The following is a 16,465-nucleotide window of genomic DNA, read 5'->3' on the forward strand; positions in this document are numbered from 1 at the left end:
TTCAAGTGTCCTGTCAGAAAGGACCTTCAGTGCAGCAGGAGGCAAAGAAGTCGGTCAAAAAAGTGTTGATTACCTCACCTTCATTAAGATGAATGAGGCATGGATCCCGAAGGGACTGACAGTGGGGGATACGTTTGACTAACAAAAGGCCTGATGACATGCCTTGGCCTCAAAATGGTCCCCACGCTGCTGTATTTAATGTCTGCATACCGGATGACTTTTGTTAATTCTCAGCCACCAACTAGGGTTCAAGCCGCAATGTTTTAGTCACCTTTCTGCCTGGAAAACATCAATTTGTGAAGGCACATGATGTTGCAGTGGCTGCAACAATAGTTCATTTTTCAGGCATGTGTACATGCCTAATTTTCTGGCCTCTAGTGCTACAAACAAAGGCACATACTGTACATGTGTCAATTCCCCTTCGCGATCGGTAACTTGTTTTGGTGAAGGGGCTTGCGTATCACAATGAAGCGATCATCACCTCTATGAGTGTGTTGGCAATGTTGCCACACCCCAGATAAGGCCGTTGCTTCATTTTGATCAGACTAAAAGCGATCGGCTGGATAATTTTTCATAGAAAAAACGCTATTTTTATCTTTTTTGTATGTGTTTTTTATACATAAAATAAAAAATCATAATAAAGTCTCTTAATAGTTTATTAGAAATAATGCAGACAATTTAAAAAATCCCCATCAATTCCAGGACAAAGCAAGTACAGAGCTCAGAACAAAATTATTTCAGGATGTCGTAATGGTTCGTTAATTCGACAATGGTTAATCAATTCGACACACGTCCCCGGATAGGGGACGTAACAGGGATTAAACTGATAGGAATAGTACTAGTTAAGACACCACTCATATAGGGTGTCACAGCACATTACTCCATGCACGCGCAGTGCCCCAACTTGGGAGTAAGAGGACTGACCAAGCTGCTTTTTCCATCTCCCGCTTCCTAAAATCAATTCAGTTTGGTGTATCTGAGTTTGGTCTGTCACTGTGAAGGCAGTCGAAGGTACCCGGCCTAATTTTTTTTTCACAAAAGGCAATCCCTGATATGGGACGTAACAGGGATTAAACTGATGAGAAGAGAACTACAGAAAATACCACTCATATCGGGTGTGACAGTAAATTGCACGGCGCAGACGCAGTGACCGTGGATTAAAATAAAGGGGAGGGAGCCAGCGTTTTTTTAACCATCTCCCTGTTCGAAAAATCAATTCAATTCACCTTTCGGGGACCCTTGGTGTTGTACGAAGCTGGGTGGACGAAAAGACCTTCAATGACATCAACGGGACATGGCTAGCTTGGTATTTAACCTTGTGCAAATGGGGAGTTTGCGGTTGGGCAAATGGACTGTTTGCGGTGTATTAAAAGGGGAGTTTGGTCTGTCAATGTCTGTAAAGCGGGCGTAACCCTTACACTACCTGATCGATACAACATCATACCTGACCGTATACACACACTGGATGTTTTAAACCATGTTGTTCAAAAAATTTAGGATTGTTAGGTGATTTATGCCCTTTATGGATTAAAACCCAACTCTGCGTCAACGATGTAATTTTCCATGGGAGTTTTGCCATGGATCCCCCTCCGGCATGCCACAGTCCAGGTGTTAGTCTCCTTAAAACAACTTTTCCATCACTACTGTGGCTAGAAAGAGTCCCTATGGGTTTTAAAATTCGCCTGCCTATTGAAGTCAATGGCGGGTCACCTGTTTGCGAACATTAGCAAAAATTCGTGTTCGCCTTTTGCAAACGGAAAATTTTATGTTCGCGACATCTCTAATGAGGGGTGCTGGGCACAGTCTAGGGGTGCTGGGCACAGATGAGAGGTGCTGGGCTCCACAAGGCTCCTCTCTCTACGGCTCCAGGACGCAGTGTGGAGGAGGAGAGCAGAGCTCGGGGAACTTAACCGTCGCCCGCCCGTGCAGCCAATAGGATGCGATCCTGGGAGGTGATGTTATCGCCACCTCCCAGGATCTAAGGATGTAGATTGATGGTGTATTATCACACCACCGATCACCATCCTATTCCGGGTTATCGGGTCACCGGAGACCCAAATAACCCGTAAACGCAGCAAACCGCAGGTCTGAATTGACCTGTGGTTTGCTGCGATCGCCGATACGGGGGGGTCACAGGACCTCCCTCGGCATTGTCACAGAGTGCCTGCTGAATGATTTAACTTTAAACGTCCGGGAGGTGGTTCTCTATTTCTGAATGGACGTTCCAGAATGTCCATTCAGGAACTGCAGCTGCATGCTAATCCAGAGATAAGGCAAGGACAGTGCCCAGGTGTCCCTGCCTTCTGGATCGCTGCATACACAGTGCTCACCTGTTCCATCCCGGCGGTCATGTGACTGCTGGGACAAGAGAGTGCAGGAGCTGTGTGAGGTCTTTCACAGACCTCGATCAGCCCTGCACTGAGGCTGTACAGCGCTGTATTGCGCTGTACAGCCTCTCTGTAGGGGGGGTGTATTTCTCCTGTAACTGGGGCTACTATGTGAGCCCCAGTTACAGGAGTAATCAGCAGTGAATAATAAAAAAATATAATATGAAGTAAATGTCTTATATGACCTTATGGGGCACGCAAAGTGTAAAAAAAAAAAAAACACCTTACATCACAAAAAGTGCAACACCAAGTGATCAAAAAGGCGTATGTCCCACAAAATGGTACTAATAAAACAGTCACCTCATCCCGCAAAAAATGAAGCCCTACATAAGAAAATCTCTAAAAAAAATTAAAAACTATAGCTTTCAGAACATGGACACATTAAAACATATATTTTTTTGTTTCAAAAATGCTATTCTTGTATAAAACTTAAATAAATAAGAACAAGTATACATATTAGGTATCGTCACATCCGTAACAATCTGCTCTATAAAAATTTCACTTGACCGAACCCCTCAGGTGAACGCTGTAAACATAAATAAATAAAAACTGTGCTAAAACAACCAATTTTTTGGTCACCTTGCCCCATAAAGTGTTATAATGAATGATCAAAAAATCATATGTACATAAAAACTTCTAAGTAGAGTTGAGCGAACACCTGGATGTTCGGGTTCGAGAAGTTCGGCCGAACATCCCGGAAATGTTCGGGTTCGGGATCCGAACCCGATCCGAACTTCGTCCCGAACCCGAACCCCATTGAAGTCAATGGGGACCCGAACTTTTCGGCACTAAAACGGCTGTAAAACAGCCCAGGAAAGGGCTAGAGGGCTGCAAAAGGCAGGAACATGTAGGTAAATCCCCTGCAAACAAATGTGGATAGGGAAATGAATTAAAATAAAAATTAAATAAATAAAAATTAACCAAAATCAATTGGAGAGAGGTTCCATAGCAGAGAATCTGGCTTCCCGTCACCCACCACTGGAACAGTCCATTCTCAGATATTTAGGCCCGGGCACCCAGGCAGAGGAGAGAGGTCCCGTAACAGACAATCTGGCTTCATGTCAGCAGAGAATCAGTCTTCATGTCATAGCAGAGAATCAGGCTTCACGTCACTCACCACTGTAAGAGTCCATTTTCATAAATTTAGGCCCAGCACCCAGGCAGAGGAGAGAGGTCCCGTAACAGACAATCTGGCTTCATGTCAGCAGAGAATCAGTCTTCATATCATAGCAGAGAATCAGGCTTCACGTCAGCCACCAATGCAACAGTCCATTGTCAGATATTTAGGCCCAGCACCCAGGCAGAGGAGAGAGGTCCCGTAACAGAGGATCTGGCTTCATGTCAGCAGAGAATCAGTCTTCATGTCATAGCAGAGAATCAGGCTTCACGTCACCCACCACTGTAAGAGTCCATTTTCATAAATTTAGGCCCAGCACCCAGGCAGAGGAGAGAGGTCCCGTAACAGAGGATCTGGCTTCATGTCAGCAGAGAATCAGTCTGCATGTCATAGCAGAGAATCAGGCTTCACGTCAGCCACCACTGCAACAGTCCATTGTCATAAATTTAGGCCCAGCACCCAGGCAGAGGAGAGAGGTCCCGTAACAGACAATCTGGCTTCATGTCAGCAGAGAATTAGTCTGCATGTCATAGCAGAGAATCAGGCTTCACGTCAGCCACCACTGCAACAGTCCATTGTCATAAATTCAGGCCCAGCACCCAGGCAGAGGAGAGAGGTCCCGTAACAGACAATCTGGCTTCATGTCAGCAGAGAATCAGTCTGCATGTCATAGCAGAGAATCAGGCTTCACGTCAGCCACCACTGCAACAGTCCATTGTCATAAATTTAGGCCCAGCACCCAGGCAGAGGAGAGAGGTCCCGTAACAGAGGATCTGGCTTCATGTCACCAGAGAATCAGTCTGCATGTCATAGCAGAGAATCAGGCTTCACGTCACCCACCACTGCAACAGTCCATTTTCATAAATTTAGGCCCAGCACCCAGGCAGAGGAGAGAGGTCCCGTAACAGACAATCTGGCTTCATGTCAGCAGAGAATTAGTCTGCATGTCATAGCAGAGAATCAGGCTTCACGTCAGCCACCACTGCAACAGTCCATTGTCATAAATTCAGGCCCAGCACCCAGGCAGAGGAGAGAGGTCCCGTAACAGACAATCTGGCTTCATGTCAGCAGAGAATCAGTCTTCATATCATAGCAGAGAATCAGGCTTCACGTCAGCCACCAATGCAACAGTCCATTGTCAGATATTTAGGCCCAGCACCCAGGCAGAGGAGAGAGGTCCCGTAACAGAGGATCTGGCTTCATGTCAGCAGAGAATCAGTCTTCATGTCATAGCAGAGAATCAGGCTTCACGTCACCCACCACTGTAAGAGTCCATTTTCATAAATTTAGGCCCAGCACCCAGGCAGAGGAGAGAGGTCCCGTAACAGACAATCTGGCTTCATGTCAGCAGAGAATTAGTCTGCATGTCATAGCAGAGAATCAGGCTTCACGTCAGCCACCACTGCAACAGTCCATTGTCATAAATTCAGGCCCAGCACCCAGGCAGAGGAGAGAGGTCCCGTAACAGACAATCTGGCTTCATGTCAGCAGAGAATCAGTCTGCATGTCATAGCAGAGAATCAGGCTTCACGTCACCCACCACTGCAACAGTCCATTTTCATAAATTTAGGCCCAGCACCCAGGCAGAGGAGAGAGGTCCCGTAACAGAGGATCTGGCTTCATGTCACCAGAGAATCAGTCTGCATGTCATAGCAGAGAATCAGGCTTCACGTCAGCCACCACTGCAACAATCCATTGGCATATATTTAGGCCTAGCACACAGGCAGAGGAGAGAGGTCCCGTAACAGACAATCTGGCTTCATGTCAGCAGAGAATCAGTCTGCATGTCATAGCAGAGAATGAGGCTTCACGTCAGCCACCACTGCAACAATCCATTGGCATATATTTAGGCCTAGCACACAGGCAGAGGAGAGAGGTCCAGTAACAGACAATCTGGCTTCATGTCAGCAGAGAATCAGTCTTCATATCATAGCAGAGAATCAGGCTTCACGTCAGCCACCAATGCAACAGTCCATTGTCATAAATTCAGGCCCAGCACCCAGGCAGAGGAGAGAGGTCCCGTAACAGACAATCTGGCTTCATGTCACCAGAGAATCAGTCTGCATGTCATAGCAGAGAATGAGGCTTCACGTCAGGCACCACTGCAACAATCCATTGGCATAAATTTAGGCCCAGCACCCAGGCAGAGGAGAGAGGTCCCGTAACAGAGGATCTGGCTTCATGTCACCAGAGAATCAGTCTGCATGTCATAGCAGAGAATCAGGCTTCACGTCACCCACCACTGCAACAGTCCATTTTCATAAATTTAGGCCCAGCACCCAGGCAGAGGAGAGAGGTCCCGTAACAGAGGATCTGGCTTCATGTCACCAGAGAATCAGTCTGCATGTCATAGCAGAGAATCAGGCTTCACGTCAGCCACCACTGCAACAATCCATTGGTAGGGATGAGCGAACTCGAACTGTATAGTTCGGGTTCGTACCGAATTTTGGGGTGTCCGTGACACGGACCCGAACCCGGACATTTTCGTAAAAGTCCGGGTTCGGGTTCGGTGTTCGTCGCTTTCTTCGCGCTTTTGTGACGCTTTCTTGGCGCTTTTTGAAAGGCTGCAAAGCAGCCAATCAACAAGCGTCATACTACTTGCCCCAAGAGGCCATCACAGCCATGCCTACTATTGGCATGGCTGTGATTGGCCAGAGCACCATGTGACCCAGCCTCTATTTAAGCTGGAGTCACATAGCGCCGCCCGTCACTCTGCTCTGATTAGCGTAGGGAGAGGTTGCGGCTGCGACAGTAGGGCGAGATTAGGCAGATTAACTCCTCCAAAGGACTTGATTAACTGATCGATCTGCAGCTGTGGATCATTGAGCTGCTGATCCTCAATTGCTCACTGTTTTTAGGCTGCCCAGACCGTTTGTCAGTCACATTTTTCTGGGGTGATCGGCGGCCATTTTGTGTCTTGTGGTGCGCCAGCACAAGCTGCGACCAAGTGCATTTAACCCTCAATGGTGTGGTTGTTTTTTGGCTAAAGCCTACATCAGGGTGAAGCTGTCACAACAAGTGCATTTAACCAGCAATAGTCTGTTCATTTTTTGGCCATATACTAAATCAGGGGCAAGCTGCGCCTGTCACCAAGTGCATTTAACCCTCAATGGTGTGGTTGTTTTTTGGCTAAAGCCTACATCAGGGTGAAGCTGTCACACCAAGTGCATTTAACCAGCAATAGTCTGTTTATTTTTTGGCCATATCCCAGTCTAATTCTGTCACTAAATCCATACCGGTCACCCAGCGCCTAAATACTAGGCCTCAAATTTATATCCCGCTAAATCTGTCCTTAGTGCTGTAGCTGGGCGAGTTATTTAGTGTCCGTTCAAGCACATTTCTTGTTCTGGGTTGAAATACAATTCCCAATTTAGCAATTTCATAATTTAGTGGTTTCTGCTATATCAGAGCTATTTGAAATCTATCCCTAAAAGGGTATATAATATTCAAGGTGCACATTGGGTCATTCAGAATAACTTCACACACACCCGCTACTGTGTATTTCCAAGTCTAATTCTGGCACTAAACCCATACCTGTCACCCAGCGCCTAAATACTAGGCCTCAAATTTATATCCCGCTAAATCTGTCCCTAGTGCTGTAGCTGGGCGAGTTATTTAGTGTCCGTTCAAGCACATTTCTTGTTCTGGGTTGAAATACAATTCCCAATTTAGCAATTTCATAATTTAGTGGTTTCTGCTATATCAGAGCTATTTGAAATCTATCCCTAAAAGGGTATATAATATTCAAGGTGCACATTGGGTCATTCAGAATAACTTCACACACACCCGCTACTGTGTATTTCCAAGTCTAATTCTGTCACTAAACCCATACCTGTCACCCAGCGCCTAAATACTAGGCCTCAAATTTATATCCCGCTAAATCTGTCCCTAGTGCTGTAGCTGGGCGAGTTATTTAGTGTCCGTTCAAGCACATTTCTTGTTCTGGGTTGAAATACAATTCCCAATTTAGCAATTTCATAATTTAGTGGTTTCTGCTATATCAGAGCTATTTGAAATCTATCCCTAAAAGGGTATATAATATTCAAGGTGCACATTGGGTCATTCAGAATAACTTCACACACACCCGCTACTGTGTATTTCCAAGTCTAATTCTGTCACTAAACCCATACCTGTCACCCAGCGCCTAAATACTAGGCCTCAAATTTATATCCTGCTAAATCTCTCGTTACCGCTGTCCTGTTGTAGCTGGGAAAGTTATTTAGTGTCCGTCAAAGCACATTTTTTGTTCTGGGTTGAAATACAATTCCCAATTTAGCAATTTCATAATTTAGTGGTTTCTGCTATATCAGAGCTATTTGAAATCTATCCCTAAAAGGGTATATAATATTCAAGGTGCACATTGGGTCATTCAGAATAACTTCACACACACCCGCTACTGTGTATTTCCAAGTCTAATTCTGTCACTAAACCCATACCTGTCACCCAGCGCCTAAATACTAGGCCTCAAATTTATATCCTGCTAAATCTCTCGTTACCGCTGTACTGTTGTTGCTGGGCAAGATATTTAGTGTCCGTCAAAGCACATTTTTTGTTCTGGGTTGAAATACAATTCCCAATTTAGCAATTTCATAATTTAGTGGTTTCTGCTATATCAGAGCTATTTGAAATCTATCCCTAAAAGGGTATATAATATTCAAGGTGCACATTGGGTCATTCAGAATAACTTCACACACACCCGCTACTGTGTATTTCCAAGTCTAATTCTGTCACTAAACCCATACCTGTCACCCAGCGCCTAAATACTAGGCCTCAAATTTATATCCTGCTAAATCTCTCGTTACCGCTGTACTGTTGTTGCTGGGCAAGATATTTAGTGTCCGTCAAAGCACATTTTTTGTTCTGGGTTGAAATACAATTCCCAATTTAGCAATTTCATAATTTAGTGGTTTCTGCTATATCAGAGCTATTTGAAATCTATCCCTAAAAGGGTATATAATATTCAAGGTGCACATTGGGTCATTCAGAATAACTTCACACACACCCGCTACTGTGTATTTCCAAGTCTAATTCTGTCACTAAACCCATACCTGTCACCCAGCGCCTAAATACTAGGCCTCAAATTTATATCCTGCTAAATCTCTTGTTACCGCTGTACTGTTGTTGCTGGGCAAGATATTTAGTGTCCGTCAAAGCACATTTTTTGTTCTGGGTTGAAATACAATTCCCAATTTAGCAATTTCATAATTTAGTGGTTCCTGCTATATCAGAGCTATTTGAAATCTATCCCAAAAAGGGTATATAATATTCAAGGTGCACATAGGGTCATTCAGAATAACTTCACACACACGCTACTGTGCATTTCCAAGTCTAATTCTGTCACTAAACCCATACCTGTCACCCAGCGCCTAAATACTAGGCCTCAAATTTATATCCTGCTAAATCTCTCGTTACCGCTGTCCTGTTGTAGCTGGGAAAGTTATTTAGTGTCCGTCAAAGCACATTTTTTGTTCTGGGTTGAAATACAATTCCCAATTTAGCAATTTCATAATTTAGTGGTTTCTGCTATATCAGAGCTATTTGAAATCTATCCCTAAAAGGGTATATAATATTCAAGGTGCACATTGGGTCATTCAGAATAACTTCACACACACCCGCTACTGTGTATTTCCAAGTCTAATTCTGTCACTAAACCTATACCTGTCACCCAGCGCCTAAATACTAGGCCTCAAATTTATATCCTGCTAAATCTCTCGTTACCGCTGTACTGTTGTTGCTGGGCAAGATATTTAGTGTCCGTCAAAGCACATTTTTTGTTCTGGGTTGAAATACAATTCCCAATTTAGCAATTTCATAATTTAGTGGTTCCTGCTATATCAGAGCTATTTGAAATCTATCCCAAAAAGGGTATATAATATTCAAGGTGCACATAGGGTCATTCAGAATAACTTCACACACACGCTTCTGTGCATTTCCAAGTCTAATTCTGTCACTAAATCCATACCGGTCACCCAGCGCCTAAATACTAGGCCTCAAATTTATATCCCGCTGAATTTGAATACAATACATTGGGCCAAATAATATATTTGTTGTTGTGGTGAACCATAACAATGAGAAAAACATCTAGTAAGGGACGCGGACGTGGACATGGTCGTGGTGGTGTTAGTGGACCCTCTGGTGCTGGGAGAGGACGTGGCCGTTCTGCCACATCCACACGTCCTAGTGTACCAACTACCTCAGGTCCCAGTAGCCGCCAGAATTTACAGCGATATATGGTGGGGCCCAATGCCGTTCTAAGGATGGTAAGGCCTGAGCAGGTACAGGCATTAGTCAATTGGGTGGCCGACAGTGGATCCAGCACGTTCACATTATCTCCCACCCAGTCTTCTGCAGAAAGCGCACAGATGGCGCCTGAAAACCAACCCCATCAGTCTGTCACATCACCCCCATGCATACCAGGGAAACTGTCTCAGCCTCAAGTTATGCAGCAGTCTCTTATGCTGTTTGAAGACTCCGCTGGCAGGGTTTCCCAAGGGCATCCACCTAGCCCTTCCCCAGCGGTGAAAGACATAGAATGCACTGACGCACAACCACTTATGTTTCCTGATGATGAGGACATGCGAATACCACCTCAGCATGTCTCTGATGATGACGAAACACAGGTGCCAACTGCTGCGTCTTTCTGCAGTGTGCAGACTGAACAGGAGGTCAGGGATCAAGACTGGGTGGAAGACGATGCAGGGGACGATGAGGTCCTAGACCCCACATGGAATGAAGGTCGTGCCACTGACTTTCACAGTTCGGAGGAAGAGGCAGTGGTGAGACCGAGCCAACAGCGTAGCAAAAGAGGGAGCAGTGGGCAAAAGCAGAACACCCGCCGCCAAGAGACTCCGCCTGCTACTGACCGCCGCCATCTGGGACCGAGCACCCCAAAGGCAGCTTCAAGGAGTTCCCTGGCATGGCACTTCTTCAAACAATGTGCTGACGACAAGACCCGAGTGGTTTGCACGCTGTGCCATCAGAGCCTGAAGCGAGGCATTAACGTTCTGAACCTGAGCACAACCTGCATGACCAGGCACCTGCATGCAAAGCATGAACTGCAGTGGAGTAAACACCTTAAAACCAAGGAAGTCACTCAGGCTCCCCCTGCTACCTCTTCTGCTGCTGCCGCCTCGGCCTATTCTGCTGCTGCCGCCTCGGCCTCTTCCTCCGCCTCTGGAGGAACGTTGGCACCTGCCGCCCAGCAAACAGGGGATGTACCACCAACACCACCACCACCACCTCCGTCACCAAGCGTCTCAACCATGTCACACGCCAGCGTTCAGCTCTCCATCTCACAAACATTTGATAGAAAGCGTAAATTCCCACCTAGCCACCCTCGATCCCTGGCCCTGAATGCCAGCATTTCTAAACTACTGGCCTATGAAATGCTGTCATTTAGGCTGGTGGACACAGACAGCTTCAAACAGCTCATGTCGCTTGCTGTCCCACAGTATGTTGTTCCCAGCCGGCACTACTTCTCCAAGAGAGCCGTGCCTTCCCTGCACAACCAAGTATCCGATAAAATCAAGTGTGCACTGCGCAACGCCATCTGTGGCAAGGTCCACCTAACCACAGATACGTGGACCAGTAAGCACGGCCAGGGACGCTATATCTCCCTAACTGCACACTGGGTAAATGTAGTGGCAGCTGGGCCCCAGGCGGAGAGCTGTTTGGCGCACGTCCTTCCGCCGCCAAGGATCGCAGGGCAACATTCTTTGCCTCCTGTTGCCACCTCCTCCTTCTCGGCTTCCTCCTCCTCTTCTTCCACCTGCTCATCCAGTCAGCCACACACCTTCACCACCAACTTCAGCACAGCCCGGGGTAAACGTCAGCAGGCCATTCTGAAACTCATATGTTTGGGGGACAGGCCCCACACCGCACAGGAGTTGTGGCGGGGTATTGAACAACAGACCGACGAGTGGTTGCTGCCGGTGAGCCTCAAGCCCGGCCTGGTGGTGTGTGATAATGGGCGAAATCTCGTTGCAGCTCTGGGACTAGCCAATTTGACGCACATCCCTTGCTTGGCGCATGTGCTGAATTTGGTGGTGCAGAAGTTCATTCACAACTACCCCGACATGTCAGAGCTGCTGCATAAAGTGCGGGCCGTCTGTTCGCGCTTCCGGCGTTCACATCCTGCTGCTGCTCGCCTGTCTGCGCTACAGCGTAACTTCGGCCTTCCCGCTCACCGCCTCATATGCGACGTGCCCACCAGGTGGAACTCCACCTTGCACATGCTGGACAGACTGTGCGAGCAGCAGCAGGCCATAGTGGAGTTTCAGCTGCAGCACGCACGGGTCAGTCGCACTACAGAACAGCACCACTTCACCACCAATGACTGGGCCTCCATGCGAGACCTGTGTGCCCTGTTGCGCTGTTTCGAGTACTCCACCAACATGGCCAGTGGCGATGACACCGTTATCAGCGTTACAATACCACTTCTATGTCTCCTTGAGAAAACACTTAGGGCGATGATGGAAGAGGAGGTGGCCCAGGAGGAGGAGGAGGAGGATGAGGAAGAGGGGTCATTTTTAGCACTTTCAGGCCAGTCTCTTCGAAGTGACTCAGAGGGAGGTTTTTGGCAACAGCAGAGGCCAGGTACAAATGTGGCCAGCCAGGGCCCACTACTGGAGGACGAGGAGGACGAGGATGAGGAGGAGGTGGAGGAGGATGAGGATGAAGCATGGTCACAGCGGGGTGGCACCCAACGCAGCTCGGGTCCATCACTGGTGCGTGGCTGGGGGGAAAGGCAGGACGATGACGATACGCCTCCCACAGAGGACAGCTTGTCCTTACCCCTGGGCAGCCTGGCACACATGAGCGACTACATGCTGCAGTGCCTGCGCAACGACAGCAGAGTTGCCCACATTTTAACCTGTGCGGACTACTGGGTTGCCACCCTGCTGGATCCACGCTACAAAGACAATGTGCCCACCTTACTTCCTGCACTGGAGCGTGATAGGAAGATGCGCGAGTACAAGCGCACGTTGGTAGACGCGCTACTGAGAGCATTCCCAAATGTCACAGGGGAACAAGTGGAAGCCCAAGGCCAAGGCAGAGGAGGAGCAAGAGGTCGCCAAGGCAGCTGTGTCACGGCCAGCTCCTCTGAGGGCAGGGTTAGCATGGCAGAGATGTGGAAAACTTTTGTCAACACGCCACAGCTAACTGCACCACCACCTGATACGCAACGTGTTAGCAGGAGGCAACATTTCACTAACATGGTGGAACAGTACGTGTGCACACCCCTCCACGTACTGACTGATGGTTCGGCCCCATTCAACTTCTGGGTCTCTAAATTGTCCACGTGGCCAGAGCTAGCCTTTTATGCCTTGGAGGTGCTGGCCTGCCCGGCAGCCAGCGTTATGTCTGAACGTGTATTCAGCACGGCAGGGGGCGTCATTACAGACAAACGCAGCCGCCTGTCTACAGCCAATGTGGACAAGCTGACGTTCATAAAAATGAACCAGGCATGGATCCCACAGGACCTGTCCGTCCCTTGTCCAGATTAGACATTAACTACCTCCCCATAACCATATATTATTGGACTCCAGGGCACTTCCTCATTCAATCCTATTTTTATTTTCATTTTACCATTATATTGCGAGGCTACCCAAAGTTGAATGAACCTCTCCTCTGCCTGTGTGCTAGGCCTAAATATATGCCAATGGACTGTTGCAGTGGTGGCTGACGTGAAGCCTCATTCTCTGCTATGACATGCAGACTAATTCTCTGCTGACATGAAGACAGATTCTCTGTTACGGGACCTCTCTCCTCTGCCTGTGTGTGTGCTGGGCCTAAATATATGCCAATGGACTGTTGCAGTGGTGGCTGACGTGAAGCCTCATTCTCTGCTATGACATGCAGACTGATTCTCTGCTGACATGAAGACAGATTCTCTGTTACGGGACCTCCCTCCTCTGCCTGGGTGCTGGGCCTAAATATATGCCAATGGACTGTTGCAGTGGTGGCTGACGTGAAGCCTCATTCTCTGCTATGACATGCAGACTAATTCTCTGCTGACATGAAGACAGATTCTCTGTTACGGGACCTCTCTCCTCTGCCTGTGTGTGTGCTGGGCCTAAATATATGCCAATGGACTGTTGCAGTGGTGGGTGACGTGAAGCCTCATTCTCTGCTATGACATGCAGACTGATTCTCTGCTGACATGAAGACAGATTCTCTGTTACGGGACCTCTCTCCTCTGCCTGTGTGTGTGCTGGGCCTAAATATATGCCAATGGACTGTTGCAGTGGTGGCTGACGTGAAGCCTCATTCTCTGCTATGACATGCAGACTGATTCTCTGCTGACATGAAGCCAGATCGTCTGTTACGGGACCTCTCTGCTCTGCCTGTGTGCTAGGCCTAAATATATGCCAATGGACTGTTGCAGTGGTGGGTGACGTGAAGCCTCATTCTCTGCTATGACATGCAGACTGATTCTCTGCTGACATGAAGACAGATTCTCTGTTACGGGACCTCCCTCCTCTGCCTGGGTGCTGGGCCTAAATATATGCCAATGGACTGTTGCAGTGGTGGCTGACGTGAAGCCTCATTCTCTGCTATGACATGCAGACTAATTCTCTGCTGACATGAAGCCAGATTCTCTGTTACGGGACCTCTCTGCTCTGCCTGGGTGCCGGGGCCTAAATATCTGAGAATGGACTGTTCCAGTGGTGGCTGACGTGAAGCCTGATTCTCTGCTATGGGACCTCTCTCCAATTGATTTTGGTTAATTTTTATTTATTTAATTTTTATTTTAATTCATTTCCCTATCCACATTTGTTTGCAGGGGATTTACCTACATGTTGCTGCCTTTTGCAGCCCTCTAGCTCTTTCCTGGGCTGTTTTACAGCCTTTTTAGTGCCGAAAAGTTCGGGTCCCCATTGACTTCAATGGGGTTCGGGTTCGGGACGAAGTTCGGATCGGGTTCGGATCCCGAACCCGAACATTTCCGGGATGTTCGGCCGAACTTCTCGAACCCGAACATCCAGGTGTTCGCTCAACTCTATCCATTGGCATATATTTAGGCCTAGCACACAGGCAGAGGAGAGAGGTCCCGTAACAGACAATCTGGCTTCATGTCAGCAGAGAATCAGTCTGCATGTCATAGCAGAGAATGAGGCTTCACGTCAGCCACCACTGCAACAATCCATTGGCATATATTTAGGCCTAGCACACAGGCAGAGGAGAGAGGTCCCGTAACAGACAATCTGGCTTCATGTCAGCAGAGAATCAGTCTGCATATCATAGCAGAGAATCAGGCTTCACGTCAGCCACCACTGCAACAGTCCATTGTCATAAATTCAGGCCCAGCACCCAGGCAGAGGAGAGAGGTCCCGTAACAGACAATCTGGCTTCATGTCAGCAGAGAATCAGTCTTCATATCATAGCAGAGAATCAGGCTTCACGTCAGCCACCACTGCAACAGTCCATTGTCATAAATTTAGGCCCAGCACCCAGGCAGAGGAGAGAGGTCCCGTAACAGACAATCTGGCTTCATGTCAGCAGAGAATCAGGCTTCATATCATAGCAGAGAATCAGGCTTCACGTCAGCCACCACTGCAACAGTCCATTGTCATAAATTTAGGCCCAGCACCCAGGCAGAGGAGAGAGGTCCCGTAACAGAGGATCTGGCTTCATGTCACCAGAGAATCAGTCTGCATGTCATAGCAGAGAATCAGGCTTCACGTCGCCCACCACTGCAAAAGTCCATTTTCATAAATTTAGGCCCAGCACCCAGGCAGAGGAGAGAGGTCCCGTAACAGACAATCTGGCTTCATGTCAGCAGAGAATTAGTCTGCATGTCATAGCAGAGAATCAGGCTTCACGTCAGCCACCACTGCAACAGTCCATTGGCATATATTTAGGCCCTGGCACCCAGACAGAGGAGAGGTTCATTCAACTTTGGGTAGCCTTGCAATATAATGGTAAAATGAAAATAAAAATAGGATTGAATGAGGAAGTGCCCTGGAGTCCAATAATATATGGTTATGGGGAGGTAGTTAATGTCTAATCTGGACAAGGGACGGACAGGTCCTGTGGGATCCATGCCTGGTTCATTTTTATGAACGTCAGCTTGTCCACATTGGCTGTAGACAGGCGGCTGCGTTTGTCTGTAATGACGCCCCCTGCCGTGCTGAATACACGTTCAGACAAAACGCTGGCTGCCGGGCAGGCCAGCACCTCCAAGGCATAAAAGGCTAGCTCTGGCCACGTGGACAATTTAGAGACCCAGAAGTTGAATGGGGCCGAACCATCAGTCAGTACGTGGAGGGGTGTGCACACGTACTGTTCCACCATGTTAGTGAAATGTTGCCTCCTGCTAACACGTTGCGTATCAGGTGGTGGTGCAGTTAGCTGTGGCGTGTTGACAAAAGTTTTCCACATCTCTGCCATGCTAACCCTGCCCTCAGAGGAGCTGGCCGTGACACAGCTGCCTTGGCGACCTCTTGCTCCTCCTCTGCCTTGGCCTTGGGCTTCCACTTGTTCCCCTGTGACATTTGGGAATGCTCTCAGTAGCGCGTCTACCAACGTGCGCTTGTACTCGCGCATCTTCCTATCACGCTCCAGTGCAGGAAGTAAGGTGGGCACATTGTCTTTGTAGCGTGGATCCAGCAGGGTGGCAACCCAGTAGTCCGCACAGGTTAAAATGTGGGCAACTCTGCTGTCGTTGCGCAGGCACTGCAGCATGTAGTCGCTCATGTGTGCCAGGCTGCCCAGGGGTAAGGACAAGCTGTCCTCTGTGGGAGGCGTATCGTCATCGTCCTGCCTTTCCCCCCAGCCACGCACCAGTGATGGACCCGAGCTGCGTTGGGTGCCACCCCGCTGTGACCATGCTTCATCCTCATCCTCCTCCACCTCCTCCTCATCCTCGTCCTCCTCGTCCTCCAGTAGTGGGCCCTGGCTGGCCACATTTGTACCTGGCCTCTGCTGTTGCAAAAAACCTCCCTCTGAGTCACTTCGA

The sequence above is a fragment of the Bufo gargarizans genome, chromosome 3, assembly GCF_014858855.1.
Source record: "Bufo gargarizans isolate SCDJY-AF-19 chromosome 3, ASM1485885v1, whole genome shotgun sequence".
Taxonomy (NCBI): domain Eukaryota; kingdom Metazoa; phylum Chordata; class Amphibia; order Anura; family Bufonidae; genus Bufo; species Bufo gargarizans.